Source organism: Anolis sagrei, chromosome 1, assembly GCF_037176765.1.
Source record: "Anolis sagrei isolate rAnoSag1 chromosome 1, rAnoSag1.mat, whole genome shotgun sequence".
NCBI classification, from domain to species: domain Eukaryota; kingdom Metazoa; phylum Chordata; class Lepidosauria; order Squamata; family Dactyloidae; genus Anolis; species Anolis sagrei.
Window position 1 is genome coordinate 112,062,868 of NC_090021.1, and position 26,475 is coordinate 112,089,342.

The 26,475-nt window shown below is 41.8% G+C and overlaps 1 protein-coding gene across 4 annotated transcripts in view; it reads right to left on the reverse strand.

Annotated features, from left to right (window-relative positions):
- KCNQ5 (potassium voltage-gated channel subfamily Q member 5) overlaps positions 1-26,475 on the reverse strand; it is a 367,068-nt gene that overhangs the window by 248,984 nt on the left and 91,609 nt on the right. Inside the window, exon 1 of one of the 4 annotated variants that reach the window (XM_060752907.2) lies at positions 7,634-7,732. The exons of the other annotated variants lie outside the window; for them this stretch is intronic. The gene's annotated coding sequence lies outside the window, so the exon portion shown is untranslated. Of the gene's footprint in view, positions 1-7,633; positions 7,733-26,475 lie in introns of those variants that run through there. 4 annotated transcript variants of the gene reach the window in all.

Genomic DNA, 26,475 nt, shown 5'->3' on the forward strand with positions numbered 1-26,475 from the left:
GGAACAATGGCAGCAACTCACCTCCTTCCCTGCACTGACCATCTCAAAGTGCTTGCATTTCTTAGCAAAATTCATGAAGGACGCAGTACTTTTAGCCAAGAAAACAGGTATTTAAATGACTGTGCACTGTCTACAATGTCAATTTATTTCAAAAGTAAAACAAAACATGCAACCATATAATGCATATTTAATTGTTTAGCTTGTATGTAGAAACTATGAAAAGAGATTAGGCTTGCTCTTTAAGAACACGATGAATATATTTTCTTCTGAAGAGATCACAGTACTGATGATAAAAAAACATTTTTGAAAAACATTGCTATATAATATAGTGATCATGCTTAAATGGAAGAGTTCTGCTTGCCTGACACTCCATCAGCTTTTTCCTCCTGCTCTACAATTAGCTTGAGGTAAAGAATTGGTTGAAGAAAATTTGAGAAGAGTAAGGAGCTGGGTCATCTTGCCCTCCTAATAAAGAAGCAGTTGTGGATAGCTAGCTTGTTGAAACGTCTCCTGCTTCATAACTTGCATTCACTCTGCTTTTAGCTTCTTTTTAATGCTAAACATGGGGAAATTATTTATTTTACCGAAAAAAAATCCTCGATGTGTCTTTAGAATTAATGCAATTTTGCACCACTTTTAACTTCAATAGTTGAGGAACTGTGGTTTTACAGTTTTCATGGGAACTGTGGTTTTACAAAGTTTTCAGCCTTTTTGGCCAGAGCAATATTGCCTTGCAAGTCACAACTCCCATGATTCCCTAGCATTGAGTCATGGCAGTTAGAGTGCTGTCAAACTGCAATAATTCTATAGTGTACTTATGCCATTGTATTTATACTCATGTGTTGTTATCATGCCATCAGCTCCACTGGACCAGCCATGTTGTCCGGATGCCTGACCACTGTCTCTCAAAGCAGTTGCTCTACTCTGAACTCAAGAACGGAAAACAGAATGTTGGTGGACAGGAAAAGAGATTTAAAGATGGGCTCAAAGCCAACCTTAAAAACTCTGGCATAGACACTGAGAACTGGGAGGCCCTGGCCCTTGAGTGCTCCAGCTGGAGGTCAGCTGTGACCAGCAGTGCTGTAGAATTTGAAGAGACACAAATGGAAGGTGAAAGAGAGAAACGTGCCAAGAGGAAGGCGCATCAAGCCAACCCTGACTGAGACCGCCTTCCACCTGGAAACCAATGCCCTCACTGCGGGAGAAGATGCAGATCAAGAATAGGGCTCCACAGTCATCTATGGACCCACCAGAACACTGATCCTGGAAAACTATCCTACTCGGCCAACAAGGGATCGCCTAAGTAAGTAAGCAAGCAAGTAAGTAAGTACTGTTATCTGCATGTGGAACTTGGAATGCTTCTGTGAGCCGCCCCGAGTCCCTTTGAGGAGATGATGGCGGGGTACAAATAAAGATTATATTTAGATGCACCCCAGGCTTCAGCAACATAACATCATTCCTTCCCAGGTGTTTTAGAGAAGGATGCATTTAAAGCATGTCACTAGAAACTTCTGCTAACCACATGGGAAATATCACACATAGCAAGCATATACACATCACATGATAGGAATTATTTTATGCAGAGCTGTAATAATTTGTCCCATAGGTTTTAATGGGAGTTTAAATGCATCTAATGTTAAATGGACTGGAGCCAATGTCCTGATAAAGAATAATGAAGGGTAGATTTAGTGCTTGTTCAGTGGCCTCTATTTTTTCACAGTCAGATTTGTATGCACAGTGTTATCTCACCAGAGTACTTATTACAAATGACACAATTAAGATTTTCCTGAAGGTTCTTTCCTAAAATACCTGGAAGGAAGAAACAGCATCAGTTCAATGTTTAGTTGATACTCACTTCCTAGACTCTAGCATATTAAAAAGACTATATACTAGTATTCTTAGTATATATTTCTCGGGCTTTAATCCACAAACTCTGAAATGTAATGCAACTGTTCCTGATTGCTCTAAAGTCAAAGAAAAGTCAATCTTCCTAAAGAAATAAATTTTCACTTGAATAGCACTTACTGCATTGATCAAAGTAGAATAATGCCAATAATGTAAACCATTCAATATAGATTAAAATACGCAGGAAAGAAAGCAGGAAAGAAAGAACCAAATAACTTGTTCTAATGGTGGTTGACTCACTGCGGAGGGAAAGGCTTTTAACAGATTCATGCTGTGCTTTGCAAAATAAATGCATTTTAAACTGTGCTTAATTCAATAGCTATTCAATATTATAGTTTAATTGTATTTTAATGTTACAACATTTTGTATATTTTAAACCGCACTTGTTTTTATTTATTTCAACTGGTACTTGGTTAAATTCAGTTGTGACTGAATTTACATTTTGCTTTTCTCCCATATGGGACCCAAAGTGCCTAGCGGTGTACTAAGTCAAGAATTATGCAGCCCCCAGTGATTCAATGTCTCTCTGGTTGTAATGATTCTAGCTGTAACAATTAGTTCTAGACATGTGTGTATGCAACATTAAATCTCAGTGATAGATTCATTTCCCCCCTTTAGTCACATGCGAAAGATTTGTTTGCTGCTATTATTATTTCTTGTGTGTGTCAGAAGCGACTTGAGAATCTGCAAGTCACTTCTGGTGTGAGAGAATTGGCTGTCTACAAGGAAGTTGCCCAGGTGAAGCCCGGCTGTTTTACCATCCTATGGGAAGCTTCTCTCATGTCCCTGCATAGGGAGCTGGAGCTGACAGAAGGAGCTCATCCGCACTCTCCCCGTATTTGAACTTATGACCTGTCAGTTCTAGTCCTGCTGGCACAAAGGTTTCATCCATTGTGCCACTGGGGGGCGCTAATGAAACAAACAGATACACATCTATACAGTGCTCAGGACTCACCTTTGATCCATACACCCTAATTCTAAATTCACGTTGTGCTGACTGAAATATGGCAACAAATCAGACTTCTTCAGAAAAGTTCAGAAAACCTCTAATAAAAGAAATGTTTTTAGATAGGAAATTTATTCTACAGTTGCATCATGCCTCATTCAGAGAATTGGACAGGGAAGGAGATGCTCTTGTTTTCAATTTGTAACAGTCAAGCTAATTCTTCTGTCTTTTTTCTTATCTCAAAAAAATCCATTAAGAAGGGAAAACTAGACTAGTTGCAAAATGCCGTTTGATTGGTGATAGATACTAGGAGCCATCTGTCTGGATGTGCCTGAAGATTTAGAAAGTGAAATCTTGAAATTCAGTGATAAGGACAGTGACCATGAACCAGAAGGCATATCTGATGTGGCTGCACAAAGAGGCAGTGACTAATCTGATATGGAGACCAGCTCCAGTTACAAAGATGAAGAATTTATTCATGCGAGGACCCTCAAGGGAGGTGATTGTTCCTGTCTCTGATACTGAGCTGGACTCAAAGAAAGGGGAAATATGTCATATCTGTCCTAGAAAAGAGGACTTTTTAAAAAACCATGGCACAGGGGCCATAATTACAAGCTTTTTCATTACTAAAAGCATGCAATACCCATTTATAGTCTGTACCAGACACCAGAAAATTTACTTTTCAGACTACAGCTGCCAGCATTCACCAGCCAGCATGGCCATTGCATTTCTGGGGATAACTAGGAAAGTGCTAATAAAAGGGTGAAAAATACAAAGGTGTAGCTGTTTAATAGTTCAAATGTTGTCATTTGAAAATATTTGATAGGTTGATAATGAATATGTTGTATAGTAATTTGCAGTATTTAAACATGAAAACCAGTGAGCCCCAAATCAAAGTTAAACCAATAATTTTGGGTTCCAATGTACCCCAGTTCTTGTGTTAGACTGATGTTTACCATACCAATAAAACCTGTTGTTGTTGTTTTTGAACTGAACATGAGGAAGAACTTCCTGATTGTGAGAACCATTCAGCAGTGGAACTCTCTGCCCCGGAGTGTGGTGGAGGCGCCTTCTTTGGAAGCTTTTAAACAGAGGCTGGGTGGCCATCTGTCAAGGGTGATTTGAATGCAATATTCCTGCTTCTTGGCAGGGGGGTGGACTGGATGGCCCATGAGGTCTCTTCCAATTCTTTGATTCTATTATTCTATGAACTTGGTTATATCTCTTTTAGCTAGTACTGTAAAGGGGGCCCTGAGCTCCCAAGAGCATACTGAGGAGGGTTATGATGTGAAGGTACACACTCAGGCTCTTTTCAAAGAAGGACTGACATTAACATCAGCATTAGCATTGCTCCTTTGTTGTGAACTCATTTCTTTCAGAATCCCATTATCATAAGCTACATAAACATAAATGGAGAGGAGGTATAACAGAACAAAATTTACTTATGGCAATGCCCTTTTGTCATGACAGGACAAGCAAGATGGTTCAGGTATGGATATTAAAAGCAGGAATAACCTAGCTTGCCCGTAATCAATTTTTTTTATTGTATTTGTATACTTTCTTTTCCCCTCCACCAAGGAATCTATGATGCATCTTCTCTTCTCAAATTTACACCGACAACAATTTTGTGATGAAAGTTATAGGTGAGAGTCAGTGACCAGCCCAGTTTAATGGTTAAGTAAGGATTAGAAACTGGACTTTCTGAATGTCAGTCCAATTCTCCAATGACCACACTCCTAATGTTCTACTTTAGGAAACTCGGCATTTTAAGAACACCTGGTGAGAACTGTTTAACTTATTGGAATGATTATTAGAAACACAGAATTCCAAACTCCCTCATGTGTTTATAGGATTACGAGTATAAATACTGTTTTTCCTTTCCTACAAAAGTTCTTTTTTTCAAAACTGGTCAATCAGACTGTCTGATTTTTAAAACTTACAGTAATGTGCCATTATCATATTAAATTAGCTGAAATGTTAGAACTAGCTGTTTGATCAAGATTTTAATTGCTAGAGTAAATACAGAATGTGTTAAGGAACGGAAGTACAGTATGGGGCCATCCAGATAGGGCCCAAAACGCGTGAGCTCTCGCGCTTTTACCGGAGGCATCCAAATGATGCCTCCAGTAAAAGAGGAATAATTTGTGACAAAGTAGGAAAAGTTTTCTTTGTCATGAAATTTTTAGATACTCCACCAGACCCAGGCCTTCCTGAAAGGCCCAGGTCTAATGGAGTATGGGCTTTGTCGGGACAGACTACTGGGTAGGTTTGGATACCCAGAAGTCTGTCCCCACAGCTCAATTTGCTTTTTCGGCCCTCATGGGCCAAGCAAAGTGAATACTCTCCTAAAAGCTTTAAAATAAAACAAAAGCTTACCAGACTGCAATTAGCCTTCTCCGGAGGCTTCCTGGCACATAGCAATGTTGCTCTAGGAGGTGCAAGTGGGGGGCTGGTGGTGATGTATGAATCATTCCTGCCCCCACCCCACTTCCTGGTGTAACATTGGTATATGCCAGAAACCCTCCAGAGAGGCCAAGTGATGGCCTGGTAAGTTTTTATTTTATTTTAAAGCTTTTGGGGGGACTTTGTTTTCCCAGGGTGTGGGGACTTAAGCCCGCTTTAGAGTGGGTTTAAGATACTCTGAAGTGGGTTTACTATATGCCTAGAAGCACCCTCTGTAAGCTTGCGAACTTAACAAAAATCTACCAGTTTGATAATGACTGTAGAAGTTTGTGATGTCTTTTTTACCCTGTAGGCAGATGGATAGAAAGGAAAACCTCCAGACAGACAGATAGATAGATAGATAGATAGATAGATAGATAGATAGATAGATAGATAGATAGATAGAGGGTTTATTTCCATTATAGATAGATAGATAGATAGATAGATAGATAGATAGATAGAGAAGCACCAAAGCTACCTTGTCATAGTTTAAATGTTATACAAAGACTAATCTTTTGTTGAGCTTTGAGATGTAATAGCATTTATAATGTTGTTACAATCTTATGCTGGTTATTGTTTTAATCTGCTTCTGTAAACCGCTCCGAGCCAAATTGGGAGTAGCAGTATACAAGTTAAATAAATAAATCAATAAAAATAAAATAATTCTAAGAAAACTATACTAAGGAACTCATCATGTTTAAGTTTTTCTCCATTTCTACCAGATTTTTCCACACTTCAAAAACAGATTCCCATGGATCCCATCAAATGATGCAAAACTGCTTCTGGTAATTGCTTGTGGTACTCTGTCTCCACAGCGCATAGAAAAGAGAAGCTTGCAAAGACGGGCAGAAATCAACTCCATTCCTCTCCCTGTGCATAGAAACACTGAAAAATGGGTATTTTCCCTTAGAATGGCAAGTGGTGGATTTGTCCAATTACTTTGTGAAGTATCAGTGTAGGCAGTTTGCTAATGCTCCTTCTGTTTCAGTTTAAAGCTGGTGTGGGCCCCATTGAAAGAAGTGTAGAGGTTTAAGGGGAATTACCCCATGGGAACTTTAAACTTGTCTATTGCATCCCATGGAAAGCAATGGCTTAAAACAGCATCCCTGTCTCAAGGGTTCAATAGGCTTAGATGCAGAACTATTGCATCCCATGGAAAGTGACTCTGACAGATTTGCATGAAGGAAAAAAGGTAGGGGCAAAGATTTATTGCCTAATGATGAGAAAGATAGTGAATACCTATGGAGAAGCACTAGAAGTCTGATGAGAAGAGAACAAATGAAAATGAGCGAGGGAGGACTGAAAGGTACGATCAGCTCCCAATTCCTCTCTTTACTTAACAATGCCTCTCAATACTGCTGTCTGATAAAGTTCAGAGCCTGTCACTGGAAGGCCAACAAGGAGATCCAGAATCGAGGGGCATCTACTGAGAAGGTTCTCTTTCAAATCAACATCAACCAGGATTGCAATGTTGGGGGGACTGAGAGAAGAGCCTCTCAAAGCCCAAGCAAGTTTGTACATGGAAGATATGAACTGCTAAATAGCCTGGACATAAGCCATATAGGGCTTTATAGGTCATGACCAGCACAATTCAAACTGGGGGCCAGTAGCTGTTGCAGGGAACTGTTGCAACTGGGGAGTTGTGTGATTTCTTTAGCCAGCCCCAGTTAGCAATCTGGCCCCAGCTCTTTGGACCAGCCAAAGTTTCTGAACCCTCTTCAAAGGCAGCCCCAAGTAGTGCATGCAATCCAAATATCCATATCCATATCTCCCCATAAAATGATTCCACATACTGTCTGGACTTGTTTTATACATCCAAATAATTTCCCACCCACCCCTGCATTTTACATACAGCTCTGAAGTGCAAAATAATAATAATAATAATAATAATAATAATAATAATAATATCCCAAAGCCAATTAGAAGTGTCAGTGAGAATAACTTCCAGGCACTCTTGGCTCTCTTCTTGGCTGATTTTCATTTCTGGCTAATTTTGGTTACAGGAGAAAAAGTGGCTCCCATCCTGACCACAACTGTCCACCTCTGGATGTGATGTTTTTGATGAGGGCATGCACCATATTAATTGTATCTGAGAAGTGTTACTTACGCCATACTGGTGATTTCACAACAACTACGGAAGTCCACTGGAGCATGCAGTCAGTCTATGCTGAGTTGGGACAGTTCAAGAAATGTGGGGTTGGGAGAAGGGGAAGGGTTGCTACTTTTTTTAAAGATTTTTTTTTAGTATATTGTGTCATTTTGCAAAGTCTTATTTCTCTTAGGTTCAAAGTCAGGTGAACACTTTGTGAAATACCACAATATACTAAAAAGAGTACTCACCTGGACCTTTGTCCTCGGGCTCCAGGTTTCAGTGGATTTCCAGAGTTGATGTGATATTACCAACACTGACCATGATGCTTAGGCCATTTACTTCAGATCATATAAGTAGATGTTCAAAGTAGAAATGAAGAAGACTGGACCTATGAAGAAAATTAAAAAGGTACATTTCAAACCACTATTAACTGATTCCCACTCACCTTCTTGGACAGACCTTTGATGTGTGCTCTAGCTTATAAATAGTATTTGCTAGCATTTACAAGCGGCTCAGGTCCAGGCTATCTGAAATATCTTACTATAAGAGATCCTTGGGGAAGAGCTTTCTTTTGGTCTTGGCTGGTAAGGAGACAGGAGAAAGCTTTCCCCATGGCTGCTCCCAAGCTGCAGAACTCCCTTCCATAGGTAAGGATGGTCCCATCTTACGACCGAATCAGACACAGAGGGAGAGCATCTTCTCCCTGCTTCTCTCCATAGCCAGAACAGCGCTCCATGAAGCCCATCATATGATGCAGGGCAACTTCCGGCAGGACTCCGTTTCAGTAGCGGAGAGAAAATGGAGCCCAGAATGCCCCTGGAGGAAGATGGATTTGAAGAGGAAAACAACGTGGGAAGACACAGATACATGGACCCCAATGGGAAGGAACAGAGCCTGGCGGTTCCCTCTGTCCCACACTTTCCCACATTTGTTTTGTTTTCCTTTCACTGCTAGTAAATACTTTTTTATTATTTAAAGAGATGTTTAATTATTACATAGCTTTGGGGAATTATTATTATGATGTGAATGAGTGTGCTGTGTGTGCTGTCATGTTCTAAAAGATTTTACACTTTTAAAAATTAATGGAGTTTTCACATGATACCTTGTTTAATTGTATCATTTAACTTTTTATTACCAGATCATTAGTTTTAGCTCTAGTGTTATTGGAAAAACCCTTGAAAGATTGATAGCAGGCAAGTAGAAACCATGGAAATGAACACAATCTGGTCACCAGTATTATAAAAAACCTCTAAAATCAGGACAGTAAATAAAGAACAACACCCAGAAAATAGGAGAATTCCAGACAGAAAACAATCAGGGCCAGCTAACACCTCCTAACAAAGGATTTCCCCAGGCAGTAAACAGCCAGTCCTTGAATCTGCAAGGCCATTCAATGCTAATCGAAGTGCCCAATTGCTATGTTAACACTTGCCTCAAACAGACAAGAATTCTTATATATCTGTGGACTTTCCACAGGTATATACACCCCTCTTACCTAGTTTCCAAAAACCCTCACAACCTCTGAGGATGCCTGCCATAGATGCAGGAGAAATGTCAGGAGAAAATGCTTCTGGAACATAGTCATACAGCCCAAAAAACTCATAGCAACTCAATTATCAGGAGCCCCTTCTACCCATACCAATCAGCACTGGATCTGTGCTTTTTTAAAGAATAGTGATTTTTCTTTTTATAATGCAGTTCCATATTAGTTAATAAATGAGAACCTGAAGTGGCACAAATTCCAGCTCCTTTATTATCACCTTGCTGTCACATTTTATATCATGCACATATTGGCAGGTAGCAGCAGTTGGCTCCCTCCTAATGTTGCTACCTTGTAAATGGTGAAGAGTTGTATTTTGTGATATTTATGTTAGTATTTATCACTATGCCTTTAATTTCATCCCTTCTCTTCCTTTATTACATAGTAGGAATAAGCAATCTGTAATGAAGCAATGCTGCTTCACTTGTGTGTTATTTTACACAACAGCAAAATACCTAAAACAGACATGATGGAAAAAATGTGTATGAAACATCCCACATATTTGGTTACAAAGACTAAGCTGTATTTATAAAATATAGTTCTTCATGCTAGAGTTCAATGAACATGATGAGGTACACTTCTAGAAAATAACTTCACCCACCATTGCTGACGTACTGCAAATGACAATCTCATAGATGGTTGGTGCTTATGTTAGGCTGTCCTGGGACAGACTAAGGCCCCTTCCACACTGCCCCGATATCACAGGATCTGATCCCAGATAGAAGTCCTGAACAGACTCAGAAGTGGAGTGGCCAGATCAAAAGACAACCTGGCTAAATGGAAGAATCCTGCAGCTTGTGCGACTGTGGAGCAGAACATACAACTCCACATCTGTATGCTTGTCTGCAACGTCCTGCCTCATGTACAGAGGAAGAATTGTTTGAGGCTACAGGCAATGTGGTCACTGTTGCCTGTTTTTGGTCAAAAGATAGTTTGCTGCTCCAATTTTTACCAGTTTTATTAGATTATCTTATTATCTGGCAGTTATAATCCAGTTTAAAACAGATAATCTGGGTTCAGATCTTGGTGTATAGGGAAGGTAGAATTTATTTATTTATTTATTTGGGGTTCCTTTACCCCGCCCTTCTCACCCCGAAGGGGACTCAGGGCGGCTTACAAAAGCAAAGGCACAATTTGATGCCTGCATCATAAAACAATCATACACAAAATTACATCAATTCACAGTTAACAACAATTCATGCATTATAACCATAAAATCAATAAAATCAATAAAAACCAAATACAAACCCAATTTCTCCTCTTACATGGTCAGCGTTCGTTAACACATAGATCTAGTTTTACGTTCTGCTTCATCAATCCTGCTGGTCTTACTCGCCTGATTGTCTGATTTAATTGCCAGAGTGCCCAAAGGCCTGGTCCCATAACCAAGTCTTCACCCTCCTCCTGAAGGCGAGGAGGGATGATGATGCCCTGATTTCCCCCGAGAGTGAGTTCCACAGGTGGGGGGCTACCACTGAGAAAGCCCTGCTCCTCGTCCCCACCAGCCTCACTTGTGACAGTGGTGGGGTCGAGAGCATGGCCTCCCCGGATGATCTCAGACTCCGGGGCGGGACGTAGAGGGAGATACGTTCAGACAGATACACTGGACCGGAACCGTATAGGGTTTTGTAGGTCAAAACCAGCACCTTGAATTGTGCTCGGAACTGAATCGGCAGCCAGTGGAGCTGGCACAGCAGGGGGTGGTATGCTCCCTGTATGTCGCTCCGGTGAACAATCTGGCTGCCGTTCGCTGGACTAGTTGAAGTTTCCGAACAGTCTTCAAGGGCAACCCCACGTAGAGAGCGTTGCAGTAGTCTATTTGAGATGTAACAAGAGCGTGGACCACCGTGGCCAGATCAGACTTCCCGAGGTACGGGTGCAACTGGTGCACAAGTTTTAATTGCGCAAAAGCTCTCCCAGCCACCGCTGAGACCTGGGGCTCCAGGCTCAGCGATGAGTCCAGGATCACTCCCAAGCTGCGAACCTGCGTCTTCAGGGAGAGTGTAACACCATCCAGCACAGGCTGTAACCCTATACCCTGTTCGGCCTTACGACTGACCAGTAGGACCTCTGTATTGTCTGGATTCAATTTCAATTTGTTAGCTCTCATCCAGTCCGACACAGCAGATAGACACCGATTCAAGGTCTGGACAGCCTCCTTGGTGACAGGTGAGAAGGAGTGACAGATCTGGACATCATCTGCGTAGAGATAACATCTCAGTCCGAAACTCCGAATGATCTCCCCCAGCGGCTTCATGTAGATGTTAAATAACATTGGGGACAGAATCGAACCCTGTGGGACTCCACATGACAACAGTTGTGGGGCCGAACAGGTGTCACCCAATAACACCTTCTGGGACCGTCCCTCAAGAAATGACTGGAGCCACTTCAAAGCAGTACCCCCGAGACCCATGTCTATGAGGCGTCCCAGAAGGATACCGTGATCGACGGTATCGAAGGCCGCTGAGAGGTCCAGCAGAACTAACAGGGACACACTCCCCCTGTCCAGTTCCCTGTGAAGATCATCTACCAAGGCGACCAAGGCTGTTTCCGTTCCATGTCCCGGTCTAAAGCCAGACTGTGCCGGATCAAGATAATCAGTGTCTACCAGAAATCCCTGGAGTTGTGCTGCCACCACACGTTCCAGGACTTTGCCCAAATAGGGGAGATTGGAAACTGGCCGATAATTGTCTAATTGAGTGGGGTCCAGTGATGGTTTTTTCAACAGCGGTTTGATAATAGCTTGTTTTAAGCTCGCTGGAATCTTGCCCTCCTGTAAGGAGGCATTAACTACCACCATCACCCACTCTGCCAAACCCCCTCTGGCTTCTTTTATCAGCCAGGATGGGCAGGGGTCTAGGATGCATGTGGTGGGTCGCACCTCCCCAAGGATCCTGTCCACATCCTCAGGCTGAACCAATTGAAATGAATCCAATAAAACCTGACAAGCAGATGCTCTCGTTACATTCTCAGAGACTGCAGGTAAAGTGGTGTCAAAAACCGACCGAATCCGCACAATTTTATCTGCGAAGAATCGAGCAAACGCTTCACAGCGAGCTCCAGAGCTGTCAGGGATCTCGCTTTTCGGCGGGTTTAACAGACCCCTGACAACTCAGAAGAGCTCAGCTGGACGATTCTTCGCAGATGCAATATTGGCAGCAAAAGATGTTTTTTGTGCTGCCGCTATTGCCACATCGTAGGACCTTAGAAAGGCATTCAGATGTGTTTGGGCTGATTTAGTCGGACTCCTGCGCCACACGTGCTCTAGCCACTTCTTCTTTCGCTTCATTGCTGCCAGCTCCTCAGTAAGCCAAGAGGCCGGGTTAGCTCGGTTACTCGAGAGGGGGCGTTCCGGAGCGATTGTGTCGATTGCCCTAGTCATCTCGGTGTTCCAATGAGAGACCAAGGCATCGACAGGGTCACCAGTCAAGGAGGTGGGAAACTCCCCAAGAGCTGTCAGGAAACCATTTGGATCCATAAGCCTCCTGGGGCGGACCATTCTAATGGGTCCACCACCCCTGCGGAGGTTAGGAGGTACAGTAAGTCTAAACCTAATCAGATAGCGATCGGACCATGACAATGGAGCGATGGTCAGCTGCTCCGCCCCGACACTGTCACCCCATCCCTGAGTGAAGACCAAATCCAGTGTGTGTCCAGCAGTATGGGTGGGACCAGATACTAATTGGGACAGGCCCATGGTTGTCATGGTGGCCATAAAGTCCTGAGCCGCTCCTGAAAGAGAGGTCTCGGCATGAACATTGAAATCTCCCAGGACCAAAAGCCGCTTGGAGCTCAACGCCATGTCCGAGACCACTCCTGCTAGCTCAGGTAGGGAGACTGTCGTGCAGCGGGGTGGTCGGTACGCTAACAGAATCTCTATCCTGTCCCGGTCACCTAACCTGAAGCCGGCACACTCAAATGATGATGATTGTGGGATGGGGCACCTGATCAGGGGAATACAAACCTTATAGACCACTGCCACTCCTCCTCCCTGCCCTCCAGGTCTTGGCTGGTGCTGCACAGAATAACCTGGTGGGCACAGTTGGGAGAGATTCACCCCTCCCCCCTCGTCCAACCAGGTCTCTGTTATACATACCAGGTCGGCTCGCTCCTCCTGAGTTAGATCTCGAATGATGGAGGTTTTTCCATTTACCGACCTGGCATTAAACAGCACCACCCTTAGCCCAGAGGGACCACCATCCTGACATCTCAGCTGTATCTTGTCGGGAGGATTTTTTGAAGTTGCCAATACATTCCTATTATTTTCAGGCCGAATCGTTTGTATGGTTGTAGAATGAGTAATCTTTGGGATTGCCAATGTTCTATTGTAAAATTTGGGCCGAATTTGTTTTTGTCTCGAGTCTTTAATACGTTTTGAGTTTGCCAGATCATTGTTATAAATTTTGGGTCGAATTGGGTAATTCGTTCTCCCTTTCCCGTATCTCCCCTTACCTGTCACCACCCCTATAGCAGCCCCTCCACCGGTAGAACCACCCGCCCCGGGGGGAATTCCTCCATACTCCTCACTTGCAGAATCAGTTGTTGATGCATAATAACAGACATTGTTGCAATTGTATATCTCTTGACCCTGCAAGTCATTCCCCTCACTACTTTCTACTCCTTCCAGTTTGTTGGAAATCGTAAAGTGCATTTGAGCGTCACTGGCAAGGATGGATATTAGCAATAACAAAAGTGACAAAAATGATGACATCTATAGATTACTGGAAGTACACAGTGTAAATCATGGGTTAACCAGAGACTCAGTCTGTCTAAAGTGCTATAGTGCCAACACCTCAGCAGCAAACTTAGTGGTTTGGGACCAGTTAATGACTTCTGACAAAACCAGTGCAGGATTAAAGTGCTAAATGGTTTCTATACATCTAGAATGAAAGTGCTTAGTTTAAAGTGGTTTAGTGCTATGATAGATCTAAAGTGCAAAATTAGTGTCTTCTGGACTAAGTCCAATATTAACATTCAATCAGGACAGTAAGTTCAAACCAAGGGGCCCAGCTCCCTGGACCCGTGAAAAACAAGCCGGCGTCCGTTGGCCGAGTCCCTGGTTCTTCCTGACCATCCTCTGAAGAAGATGACCCAGTTCACGGGAAGATGGCAGCCCGGCTGGTGAAGACAATAATTGTTTAACACTAATTACTAGCACAGATTCTAGGCTGCGTTGAATGATGTTGCCTTGCTCAGCTTGGCTTGACCATAGAAGGGGCCTAACCTGTCAAAGAAGGGGATGATTCCTTGACTGATAAAAGTTAACTATACCTTAATGTTTATTTAAAGAGAAGCAATCTCTTGCTCTGAGTAGAATGGAAAAAGGTATTTCTGAATGACTGAGCAGGGAAAGATCCGTGGCAGCCAGGGACAGCTGGCCCCCATACAGCACCACGCTTTCACCTTTCCATAGAATGATCCTCAACTTATCCACAAGTCATGTCAAAGTCCATATTTTGCCCACAAAACTTGCCCTTAACTTATACATGAGACTGACTTATACACAAATGATTCTCCAAAATGAAGAGGAAAAATAACCTCTGTAATTTTATTCCCCCCACTCCCAGTTGTCCTTGTTTCATGTGGAGGTATTTTTGATTGTGTAATGCAACCCTTGGGTTGAGTGGAAATTTTGCATGACTGATCTGATCTACGTAACTGGATATACAAATACACATGTACATCCAGGCACACTTGCACTAGTAGACATCGACTTGTGCAATGGTATCAGTCATAACTTTGCTTTCACGATTTTGAATTAAATGCTTCACATGTGGCAAAAATGTCCAACCACCACTTATGCCTGTTTAAGATTTCAATTGCCTTTATCTTTACTAAATCTGGAGACTTCAAATAACATAAAATGCAAAATATCCGTCTCTGAATGAACTGATCATTATTGTATGACCAGTAATTTTATTCTGTATTCAGATGGTGGAACAATTAAAGGTAGCAACCGGCCTTTAATCATTTCGTAACCCTTTAAAACAATTTTAGGAGTCATTAGAAATAAGCATTCTTTTATCCAAAGAGAATGTGCTGTAATGTGTAGCACTGATCAATTTAGCATCAAAGGAGGTCCCATGGGTCACCTAATCCATCCAACTGTAATGGAGGAGGGGCCCTGAATATGGCCAAAGCAATAATCCACCAACTGTAATCACTGCACTTGAAAGCCATTTCTAAATGCGGTGATGTTAATAATTTTAGGTTTTGCTGCCTTGATATTTCACATTTAAGCAACTTCCTTCTCTATAATTTAGTTCTTTATTTAACTCACAAAGTCAGTGCTAAATTCTAAGTAGGTAGAGTATTTATCTTCTGGAATCAGTTCCAGTTGCTCTTAGCAACTAAAGCTTGAAGGAAAGTCTTGCTTTCATCTTGCATTTCTGAATAGGCCCAATGGGTCAATATCATGGCCATTCTAGGAGGCGGCTCTTCCGCTTAAGAATAGTCAAGAGAGCCCCTGCATTTCATTCAAATTGCAAATCAGTAGGGTTCAAACTACTTCAGTCTTGTTAGTACTAGCCTTAGTAATGTCAAACTAATTCTTCATAATTTTCAGTAGTGATTATTCCATTTATTGTAATTAAGAACAACATCAGCAATAATTATAGCAAAATTAGTACAATCTATGAGACAGAGTGGCAAGTTAGTCACATTTTCACTCACAGATGTAGAGAATACCTTGGACATTATGTTTGAAAGCCATTTAAGATGGGACTATTGGCTCATTTGATTTTACTAGGAGCATAAATACAGCTCACTTAACATTCTCTAAAGTATATGCACTCTCTTCATTATTACTAATTATAAATATTCCAAAGAGTTATACACAATGTAGGGTATATCCCTGAACTGTACATGTATACATTGCCCATTAGACTGATCGACTGTGTAGTTTAGAAAATAGCATAATAATAATAATAATAATAATAATAATAATAATTACATCAAACAGTCCTAGACGCTTGGGAAGTGTTCGACTTGTGATTTTGTGATACGAAATCCAGCATATGTATCTCATTTGTTGTGACATACTGTGTTTTGTGTCAGTAAAATAACAACAACAACAATAACAACAACTTTATTTTTGTACCCCGCTTCCAGGGGTACAGGACAGCTTACATGGGGACAAGTCCGATCAACATGGTTAAAATATGAAACATTAAAATTCATAAAACAACAACATAAACAAATTAACAGCATAACACAATTTTAAACAATCACCAAGCAACAACCAGTAACCTGAAATAGAGAAACAATTCTGAGCTCGGGTGGGCGGGCCAATACACTCAGTTGAGAGGACAGATAGGGCTGATAGATAAAGTGCAAGTACCAGATGACAAAAGTTGGGGATAAAGGCAATATGAAATGGAGCACTAACTATATCTCTGGTCAGGGGACAGTAGTAAAGTGTCGGAGCTGGGTTTTGGGTCAAAACCTGGGAGCCAAAATTTTCTGTGGAACTGTCTAGTCAAAAGCACAGTGGAACATCCACATTTTTACCAAATTATTTTTCTAGGAATTCATTTCAAGGCATATAACACTTTGATCTGTGAAACCAACTCCAAATGAAATAGCCCTTTTCCTGTCCCAAATGACCATTAAAAGAGCATCCAAAGTACTGACAGATTTATATGTAACCTGTAAGAAGTAATGATTTTAACCTGTTAAGAGCTAGGGATATTGAGGGGAGGGTTAATGAGGTCCTAATGACTTGCACTTTGTAAAACTGTGCAATAATTGAGAAATATGCCACTTTTCATGTAATAAACATCATTTATCTGTTACTATTTCCGCTCTCCCCAAGAATAACATTATGAGTAGCTTGATGGTACTCTTCCCTCTTCCATTTGTACATTCTCCAATGAGCTAACTCAACTCAAGGCGTAAGAAAGGTATGAAATTTATGAGCCTATTTATCCCAGTTTTGGCTCTGACAAATGCTGTACAGAAAATGTTGCTTCTATTCTAAATCCAAGTGCCGGTCCATAGGATAATGGCCAAGAAGTTTTTGAAAAAAAGAATGCATTACACCCAATTTTAATGGATAGTTGCGTATCACAGCAGGAGAAATCAGATGCCTTAACCCACGGAAACAATCTTGTTAGACATGAAGCAATAAGCTATGAACTGTGCATGTGCAGATCAGAAAACACCAACTGAATCATGAAGTAGCTATTTCGTAAAGGTAATTGAACACCCAGGGCATGTACTGATTCATTCCATGCAGGCAAAGGAATTGCAGCCTTGACCTCTGCAACTTCGAAGCTTGTAAAAGTATATGGCCAAGAGCTGAAAAATGAGCAAACTTTGGACATTTTGAAGCTGCAGGGAGTAAAAGGCTGTTTGTTTTTGTGGTTGCAAGACTATGATGGATATTTCAGGGTAAACTTACAAAAGGCGCTTGCACAATGCTGTACGGACCTGTGCTAGTGGGGATTTGTACTCAGTTATAAGGAATTTAGGTCTTTAAAACCTATGCCCTTTTAATACAGATTCTATACCATTTCAGACATAATAGCAAACTATGGCTTGTTTTTATAGTGGGGTCCTGGCATCCACTGAGGGATGATTCTAGGACAGTCCACCCCCAGCTCTCATGGATAGCAAAATTCCTGGATGCTGAAGTCACATCATATACAATGCTGGAATAAAAGGGTGTTTTCAGTTAAATCAACACCCTTTGATGGAAAACAACTCAAAGTGGCAGAAAGAGCCAGATGATCTGTGATGTACTCAACAAGCTTATCTGAATTAAACCAGTGTTTTTTGTTAATCAGGTTTTTTTTTGGGCTGGGACTGAAGGCTATGTTTTTATTGATTTTTTTTGTTTGGGTTCATATGCACCACAACTAGTTAACTTTTCTTTAAAAGGACACTGCAGATTGTTCAGATACTGTAGTGAACTAAAAAGCAGACATAAGATAGCTATTGTGGCAAGTGCTTGGTGAAATCACTGGATGATGGATTGTAATAAAAATAGCCATGCCAATTTGGACACAATGGCTCCTTTCAATGGCTTTATGACCCATGAAATACTCCAGTAAGTCCCTAAAATCACACTTTCCCCCTAAATAAAGGAATATTGCTCTCTTTTTTTGGCATGAACTTCCATCTTTATTAATGTAGTTTGTGTCTTCAGGATCTTTTGGAACAGATGGCTGTAAAACTTTGCTGAATGGTTACTCCAAATTCTAGGTTACTGGGAACATAGGGCGCATCCAGTTAGCCCTTTAACCCAGGAACATTCACATTTCAAAAACATGAATGTTTCTGGATCCTAATCCACACCACCCCAGAAAGCACTTGCTTTCTGGAGCAGGTGTCCAGGTGCACTCCCTGAACTTTCCAGGAGAACACTTGAACAGTCTACCCCCTTCCCCAACCCCCCCCCCCATTTTTAAAAAAGAGAACTTACCCAGTCTCTATTAGCATGGTGCTGGAGCTCTCCTGGCACATAGGAATGATGTACTAGGAGGGGGGGGGGCAAGGAGCAATTTTCTTCCAGCACCACGCTAATGGAGTTTGTGTAAGTTCTTTTATTTTTGAAAGGGGGTTGGGGGATTTTTGGGGAGGGGGGGGTTGGTGTCCTTGCCATTTCCCAGGCTAATTTAGCCTGGAGGAATGAGGGGGTCTACTGTCTGAACTGCCCCCTCAAAAGTTCAGAATGGATTTTTCCTTCTATTTTCATGTATACTCTCCTTTATTTCAGTAATTTGATTCCTAGTATGTCTGCTGCTATTTAAATAACTCTTTACATTCACTGCCCACAAGTATAGCCTTGGATTATCTTCAATTACACCACTTTCCTCCCACTTATTTATTATTATTTATTTATTACTGTGCTTATATACCGCCGTTTCTCAGCCTAAATCGGCGACTCAACGCGGTTTACAACACAATGACAAGCAGCAATATTCCATTAAAAACCATAAAAACACATACACAATACACAATATTATTGGGCCACCAATAATAATCCAATGCATCTCTTAATTGTAGTCGCAATCCAATTTCGTCGTCTGTGATTAACCAATCCTTGTTCATCAGTTTCGTTGCACCAGATTAATCGAATGCTTGTTTAAACATCCATGTCTTCAACCTTTTTCGAAATACCATCAGCGAAGGGGCTGATCTCACCTCTATGGGGAGGGCATTCCAAAGCCGAGGGGCCACCACAGAAAAGGCCCTGTCTCTCGTTCCCGCCAGCCGCACCTGTGAAGCAGGCGGGATAGAGAGCAGGGCCTCCCCAGAAGATCTTAGAGTCCTGGTGGGCTGATAGGCCGAGATACGTTCGGATAGATAAGTTGGGCCAGAACCGTTTAGGGCTTTAAAGGCCAACACCAGCACTTTGAATTGGGCCCGGTAGCAAATCGGCAGCCAGTGGAGCTGGTACAGCAGAGGAGTTGTATGCTCCCTGCGCCCCGCTCCGGTTAGTATCATGGCTGCCGCCCATTGGACTAATTGGAGCTTCCGAGCCGTCTTCAAAGGCAACCCCACGTAGAGAGCGTTGCAGTAGTCAAGACGGGATGTAACCAGAGCGTGGACTACCGTGGCCAAGTCAGACTTCCCAAGGTACGGTTGCAGTTGGCGCACAAGTTTTAACTGTGCGAATGCTCCCCTGGTCACCGCCGAAACCTGGGGTTCCAGACTCAGCGATGAGTCCAGGATCACACCCAAACTGCGAACCTGCGTCTTCAGGGGGAGTGCGACCCCGTCTAACACAGGCTGTAACCCTATACCCTGTTCGGCCTTGCGACTAACCAGGAGTACCTCTGTCTTGTCTGGATTCAATTTCAATTTGTTCGCCCCCATCCAGACCGTCACAGCAGCCAAGCACCGGTTCAGGACCTCAACAGCCTCCTTAGTAGCAGGTGGAAAGGAGTGACAGAGTTGGACATCATCTGCGTACAGATGACATCGCATTCCGAAACTCCGGATGATCTCGCCCAGCGGCTTCATGTAGATGTTAAACAACATGGGAGACAGTATTGAACCCTGAGGAACCCCACAAGACAAAGGTTGTGGGGTTGAACAGGAGTCTCCCAGTAACACCTTCTGAGACCGACCCTCGAGGAATGAGCGGAGCCACTGCAGAACAGTACCTCCAAGACCCATCCCCGCGAGGCGTCCCAGAAGGATACCGTGGTTGACGGTATCGAAGGCCGCTGAGAGGTCAAGCAGCACCAACAGGGACACACTCCCTCTGTCGAGCTCCCGACGCAGATCATCCACTAAGGCGACCAAGGCTGTCTCGGTACCATGCCCCGGTCTAAAGCCAGACTGTGTCGGGTCCAGATAATCCATGTCTACCAAGAATGCCTGGAGTCGTGAGGCCACCACACGTTTCATGACTTTGCCCAAAAAGGGGAGATTGGAATCAGGCCGATAGTTGACGAATTGAGTGGGGTCCAGTGATGGTTTTTTCAACAGCGGTTTTATCACAGCTTGCTTTAAGCTGGCTGGAATTTTGCCTTCCCGAAGGGAGGCATTAACCACCACCTTCAACCACTCGGCCAATCCCCCTCTGGCCTCCTTCAGAAGCCAGGATGGGCAGGGGTCTAGGATGCATGTGGTAGCTCTCATTCCTCCAAGCACCTTGTCCACATCCTCGGATTGAACCAATTGAAATGAATCCATCAAAACTGGACAAGCAGATGCTCGTGTTAGATCCTCAGAGACTGCCATTAATATGGTATCCAGTCCAGAGCGGATCAAAGCGACTTTGTCTGCAAAGAACTGAGCAAAAGCTTCACAGCGAGCTGCCGAGTCATCAGGGCACCCATCCTGAGTGGTGGGTTTTAACAGGCCTCTGACAACTCGGAACAGTTCAGCCGGACGGTTCTTTGCAGACGCAATAGTGGCCGCAAAGAAAGTCTTCTTAGCGGCTTTTATTGCCGCGGCATATGCCCTTAAAAAGGACACAAACTGTGTTCGATTTGGCTCGCTCGGATCCAACGCCACACGCTCTCTAGTTCCCTCTTCTTTCGCTTCAACGCTGCCAGCTCCTCGGTGAACCAAGGAGCTGGTTTAGCTCGGCTACTTGAGAGGGGACGTTCTGGAGCGATCATGTCTATTGCCCTAGTCATCTCCCCATTCCAGAGAGCGACCAGGGCATCAACAGGATCACCTACCGAGGTGGCGGGAAATTCCCCAAGAGCCGTCAGGAATCCATCCGGATCCATAAGCCTCCTGGGGCGGACCAGCTTAATGGGTCCTCCACCTCTGCGGAGGTTAGGGGATGCAGTGAATCTAAAGCTGACCAGGTGGTGGTCGGTCCATGGCAACGGAGAGATGGATAACTCCTCAACACCGCCACCTTCCTCCCATCCCTGATAAAAAACTAAGTCCAATGTATGTCCAGCACTGTGGGTGGGGCCAGATACCCGCTGGGACAGCCCCATGGTCGCCATGGTAGACATGAAGTCCTGAGCCGCTCCCGTTAGGGCAGCCTCGGCATGGACATTGAAGTCCCCCAGCACAAGCAGCCGTTGGGACTCCAATGCCAGGTCCGAGACCACCCCCGCTAGCTCAGGCAGGGAGACTGTAGTGCAGCGAGGTGGGCGGTACACTAACAGAATCCCTAATCTGTCCCGGTCACCCACCCTCAGGTGGACGCACTCAAAATTTGTTGACTGCGGGATGGGGGCCCTGGTCAGAAGAATGGAATCTCTGTAGACCACTGCAACCCCGCCTCCCCGCCCTCCGGATCTCGGTTGGTGCTGCACAGAGAAACCTGGTGGGCAAAGCTGGGTCAAGTTTACACCTCCCGCTTCGTCCAACCAGGTCTCTGTGATGCACGCCAGATCTGCCCGTTCATCCAGGATTAAATCCTGGATGAAAGTTGTTTTACCATTGACTTGCAGATATAGAGAACCTTGTTTTCTAATTCAACAATATGTTATGTGCTAAGTTTTAGGGGGAAATACACCAGTGTAAACTTGAATTATGAAATCATTCAAAATCATCAATGAACTGAACCACTGAGTTTGAGCATGCTATCCTATATTTCATAAAATATTCTAGGTATGAGCATCAGGATACCATGTAAAAAGTGGCTAACATGTACAATATTCTTATGTTAGATAGATGGGTAGTAGACAAAAGACAGATATAACAAGTTGAGTACTGTATTTGCGGCTTCATAAATTATGAATATTTAAACACTTAATGAGTATAGACATTTCCTCTTATGGAGAAACAATATTTTGCCCAGTTATTAACCGGCATTAGATGTTTCCAGACTTTTCAAAACTACACAATAGATTAGTGTGGGAGTTGTAACCTACGCAGATTTCTGCCCAACTCACTGCAGAAATGCATACATAATATTTTCATTCCATGCATTTTAGATCCAGGAAGGGTTTTAGATTTCAAATAAATAATTAAGTTTAAATCTTAGACCATCATAAACAGATATGAATTCTATATCGAAAAAGGTAACTGAATATATGTTATAGATTAGACTTGTTAGTATAATGGTTTCACTTAATCTCAAAGATATATATATATATTATATTATTACTTATAGAAACCAGTTAGAAGGAATAACTTAGGTAATGCATGAATTAGGAAGTTGGAAATGGGAGTGAAACAAATAATTCAAATCAACCTTTTTTTCTTGGCTATTTAAGTCAATTGCTTTAATTGCCCTGATCTAAATGAAACTCTCTTGGCAATACTTTGAAGAACTTTTCCCACATTAAGACCTAATACTGCTTATTAATCAAATCAAATGCAGCACCAATACCATCACCTCGAACATTACAAGAAATGCCTCTGGGAATTACATGCCAAGATAAGCAACAGCATCTGGACACAACCAGAACTGCCAATCAGCAAAGGCACTCCATAACCTTCCACAGGTATTAGCTCTGATTTTTACTACTTAACGAAATAACTAGACAAACCTTTAAAGTCTCCAAAACAAAAATGGAATACCATGGTTCAGCAGTAAAGAATAAAAGATTATCTTATAAAAATAATTTTCAAATCTAAAAAAATCATGCACAAAGTCATTAATATTACTGTTTTTTCCAAAGGCACAGGCCAAAGTTTCCAAATATAATTCAAATATAGGAAGAGGAAAAGGTTGATCCTGTTTACATATACCTTTTACTTGGGGAAATGACTCAGAAAAATTAAACAGTCCTCGGGATCATGGAAGTAAATAAATAATATTAAAATTGTTCAAAAATTCTTAAGCTAAACCAGACTCAATCACTGTAGCAAAGATGAATTTCATTCATTCACACACACACACACACACTTCTAATGAAAGGATAGGCAGCCTTATTAGATATTACATTTCCCTTGGATTTCTCTTAAGGAGATACACTTCCTATTTAATAAAATGGATTTAACTTTTCTGATCTTATACATCATTAGGGCTATTTGTTGACTTGCTCTGATTGCTAGGATTTCTAGTCTAGGGGCCCATCCAGACCGGGTCCAAAATGCATGAACTCTCGCGCTTTTAATGGAGTCATCCAAATGCTGCCTCCAGTAAAAGCAAATTAATTTGTGGAAAACCCTGCTTTGTCCTGAATTCATTAGATAGCCCATCAGATCTGGGGCTTTCTGAAAGACCCTAATCTAATGGGCTATGCTAGAAAATCTGGGATAACAGATAATCAGGAATCATATCCTGGGATGTAGGGCAGGGTAGATCCAGCCTAAGTAGATTGCATTGGGTTCTACAAGTGTCAGAACAGGCTTTAGTCCCCACCCCTTATTGCACATTTTCTTGCATTTAGAGGACTTTGGAGCATGATATCATGTGGTCCATTTTTAACATGCCAAATTACCAGTAATCCTAAGAGATCTGGAACATTGGAAACATATTTCTCATAGAACATATGACTAGAGCAATTTTCCACATTGAATCAATTGATTGGTCTTTATAACAATTGGTCAATTTTTTAAAATTGTGAGCTATCGAAGATTTTACAGCTTTGATGTATTCTTCATTCTTGGAAATGCTTACTGAATCTACACATAAAAAGGTCATATTTGTTATTATTTCTTTTTGTTAATAAATATCATTCTGGCATAAATGAAATAAGGAATTCTGCTGTCCTTTTCTGTCCTAATCAATGAACTGTAGGTTTGGCTTCCATATTAGCTCCATGTATGGCTCTTAAGCTGTGATATAATTACATAGTGCAATAAAAAATTACTTGTGTCTTCGTTTTTCTTGGTGTCTTAAGTCTGATCTGGGATTATTTGGGGCCCTGATTCAGAAAATTGCATAGGATAGACAGAATCACCTGTAGTTTTTTAGATATGGCTCTATATGGGTGAATAGATGATGACTAATAGATGGAATATGTTCTATATCTCAAAAACTAGAGCTGATAGGGGAAAACCGGTGCAATTTTTGGAATCAGTGGGTCAATATACTCAAAAACAGGACAAAAAAAATAAGACACCAAAATGTGTCTTGGCCAGTGTTATGTTTGAAATATATCAGATGTTACAGTGTCTCTTCAATAAGTCTGTTGATCACTACAACTGTGACCCACTTCACACATCTTTTTAAGCATATGATCTGGCTACTTGTAAAAATGTTTTCCTGGAACAATCTTTGAATTTTGCTCGTGGGCTTTAAAACTAGTTGCTAGTTTCTTGGAAGTTAAGTGGTAGTTAATGGAAATGGATTCTCCACGGCCTTTTCTGTTGCTGAAAGTCTTACACTGCAACACTGGAAAAATCAATGTCCCACTTTTATAGATCAGTGGATGAGAACCTAATAATCCTTTCCATGGTTTGGTCTTTTGTGGGAGTTGGATGCTTTTCATCAAAAGTTAATGTTATCAAGTCTTTTCTCTGCTATTGTATTTGTACCCTTATTGTTCTGTGTTTTTCTTTCTTTTTCTTTATAGGATTTTTGCATAATAAAAGATAACATTACTATTTTTGGATACTAAAAATGTGCAGCTGCAGAAACTGGCTCTAAGTATTATTTTTAAATACTGCTTTATGAGTTTCACTCATCCATCAGAAAGATAAAACATTTCATAAGAGGTTCTCTCTTCCCCCTTCCCCAGAAAGTATTTCAACATTTCAATTTTTTTTTCTATTTCAGGCCTTGGAAAAACACTAGCAACCTGCTGCCTCTTTACCGGTGTTTTACCCACGTCTACAGATCTCTACTGAGAGATTAAGTTTATTCTCTTTAATATCAATAGTTTTTTTTCTCTTGGGTTAAAACCAGAATGTGTTTGAATACAGGTTGTTTACATCAAGATGCAACCAAGTGCCCATTAAGTTTTATTTCAGTGCCTGTATCTCCCTCCACCCCATCCCTTTAAGAAACCAATTAGCAAGCTGTATGTCTAGCAGATTGTGATTTGCTATAAGTAATTGTGGTCTAAAAGTATTCTTTCTCTTGTTATTGCTGAACACCCACTTTAAAAAGACAGCCTATGAATTCAACACATGAAAAGGCCTGAAGTATACAAAGCAAGGAAGAAACCAAGCCAAACTATCCATAGCTATTCTTCCCAGCTCCCTTCCGTTGGTGGTTTTACTCCACCTATCTGATTGTTGCTTTAATATTGCAATCTATTCAGTTGTATTTTAATATTGTAATTTGTTGCCCAGAATTTTTGTGGCTACTCCAAATAGAATAGATACATTGCATCCATTGTTAATTGGTCCTAAGTCTGCTAAACCTGAGCAGGGCTGTTGATGATAAAATAACATGGAGGTCTCTTGTTCACAATGGTAACCACGAATTGGAGTCAACCTTTCATCTCCAAAATACAGGAGAATAATCTTTCTTCAATCAGTCTACAAAGGAATATCTTTCCCTACTGGTAAAAGGAAAACAGGGTGGGGACCAGTGATGAAAGGGAATTACTTCGGGGGGGGGGGGGTGTGTTACCGCTGAGTAGACTCTCATGTCCTTTCCAAGCGAGTCTGTGATGGTAGCAGGTCTGCGAAAAAGCCTTCCCATGATGAACTGACCAGGACCACATCACATTAGCGTTATAAACAAGGTACTCCCATTTCCCTATTGTGTGGCTGCCTCCTGCAGAATTCTGAGAAATGTAGTTTAGGGAAACCAAGGACCTCTCTGGCTGAGAATTCTAAAAGCCCTGCCCTAAACTACATTTCCCAGGATTCTTCAGGGGGCAGCCACAACAGAGGGAAATGGGAGCACCTACTTTATAATGCTAATGTGATATTGTCCTAATATTAATAGTAATTATTAACCACTATGTCCTCTCTAAGCAGTAGCAGAATCTTCCACATAGGCCACACACATGTAATTCCATCATATGTAAATACAAATTAATTTATAGAAAAACTGCTTGGCCTTTGGAATTATTAATTTCTTCTGCAAACCTAAGCCACAGATATAACCTAAAAATAATATTTCTATAAAATTAGCATGAATAACTTATTTTTTCTGTTTCACTTTTACTGTGCTTTATCTTCTCATAACCCCAACAAATGTTTGAAATTCTTCTGATTTTAAAAATCAAGCATGCAGTTTTGCCAGAAAGTGTGCTTATAGGAAGAACAGTGAATGTGCCA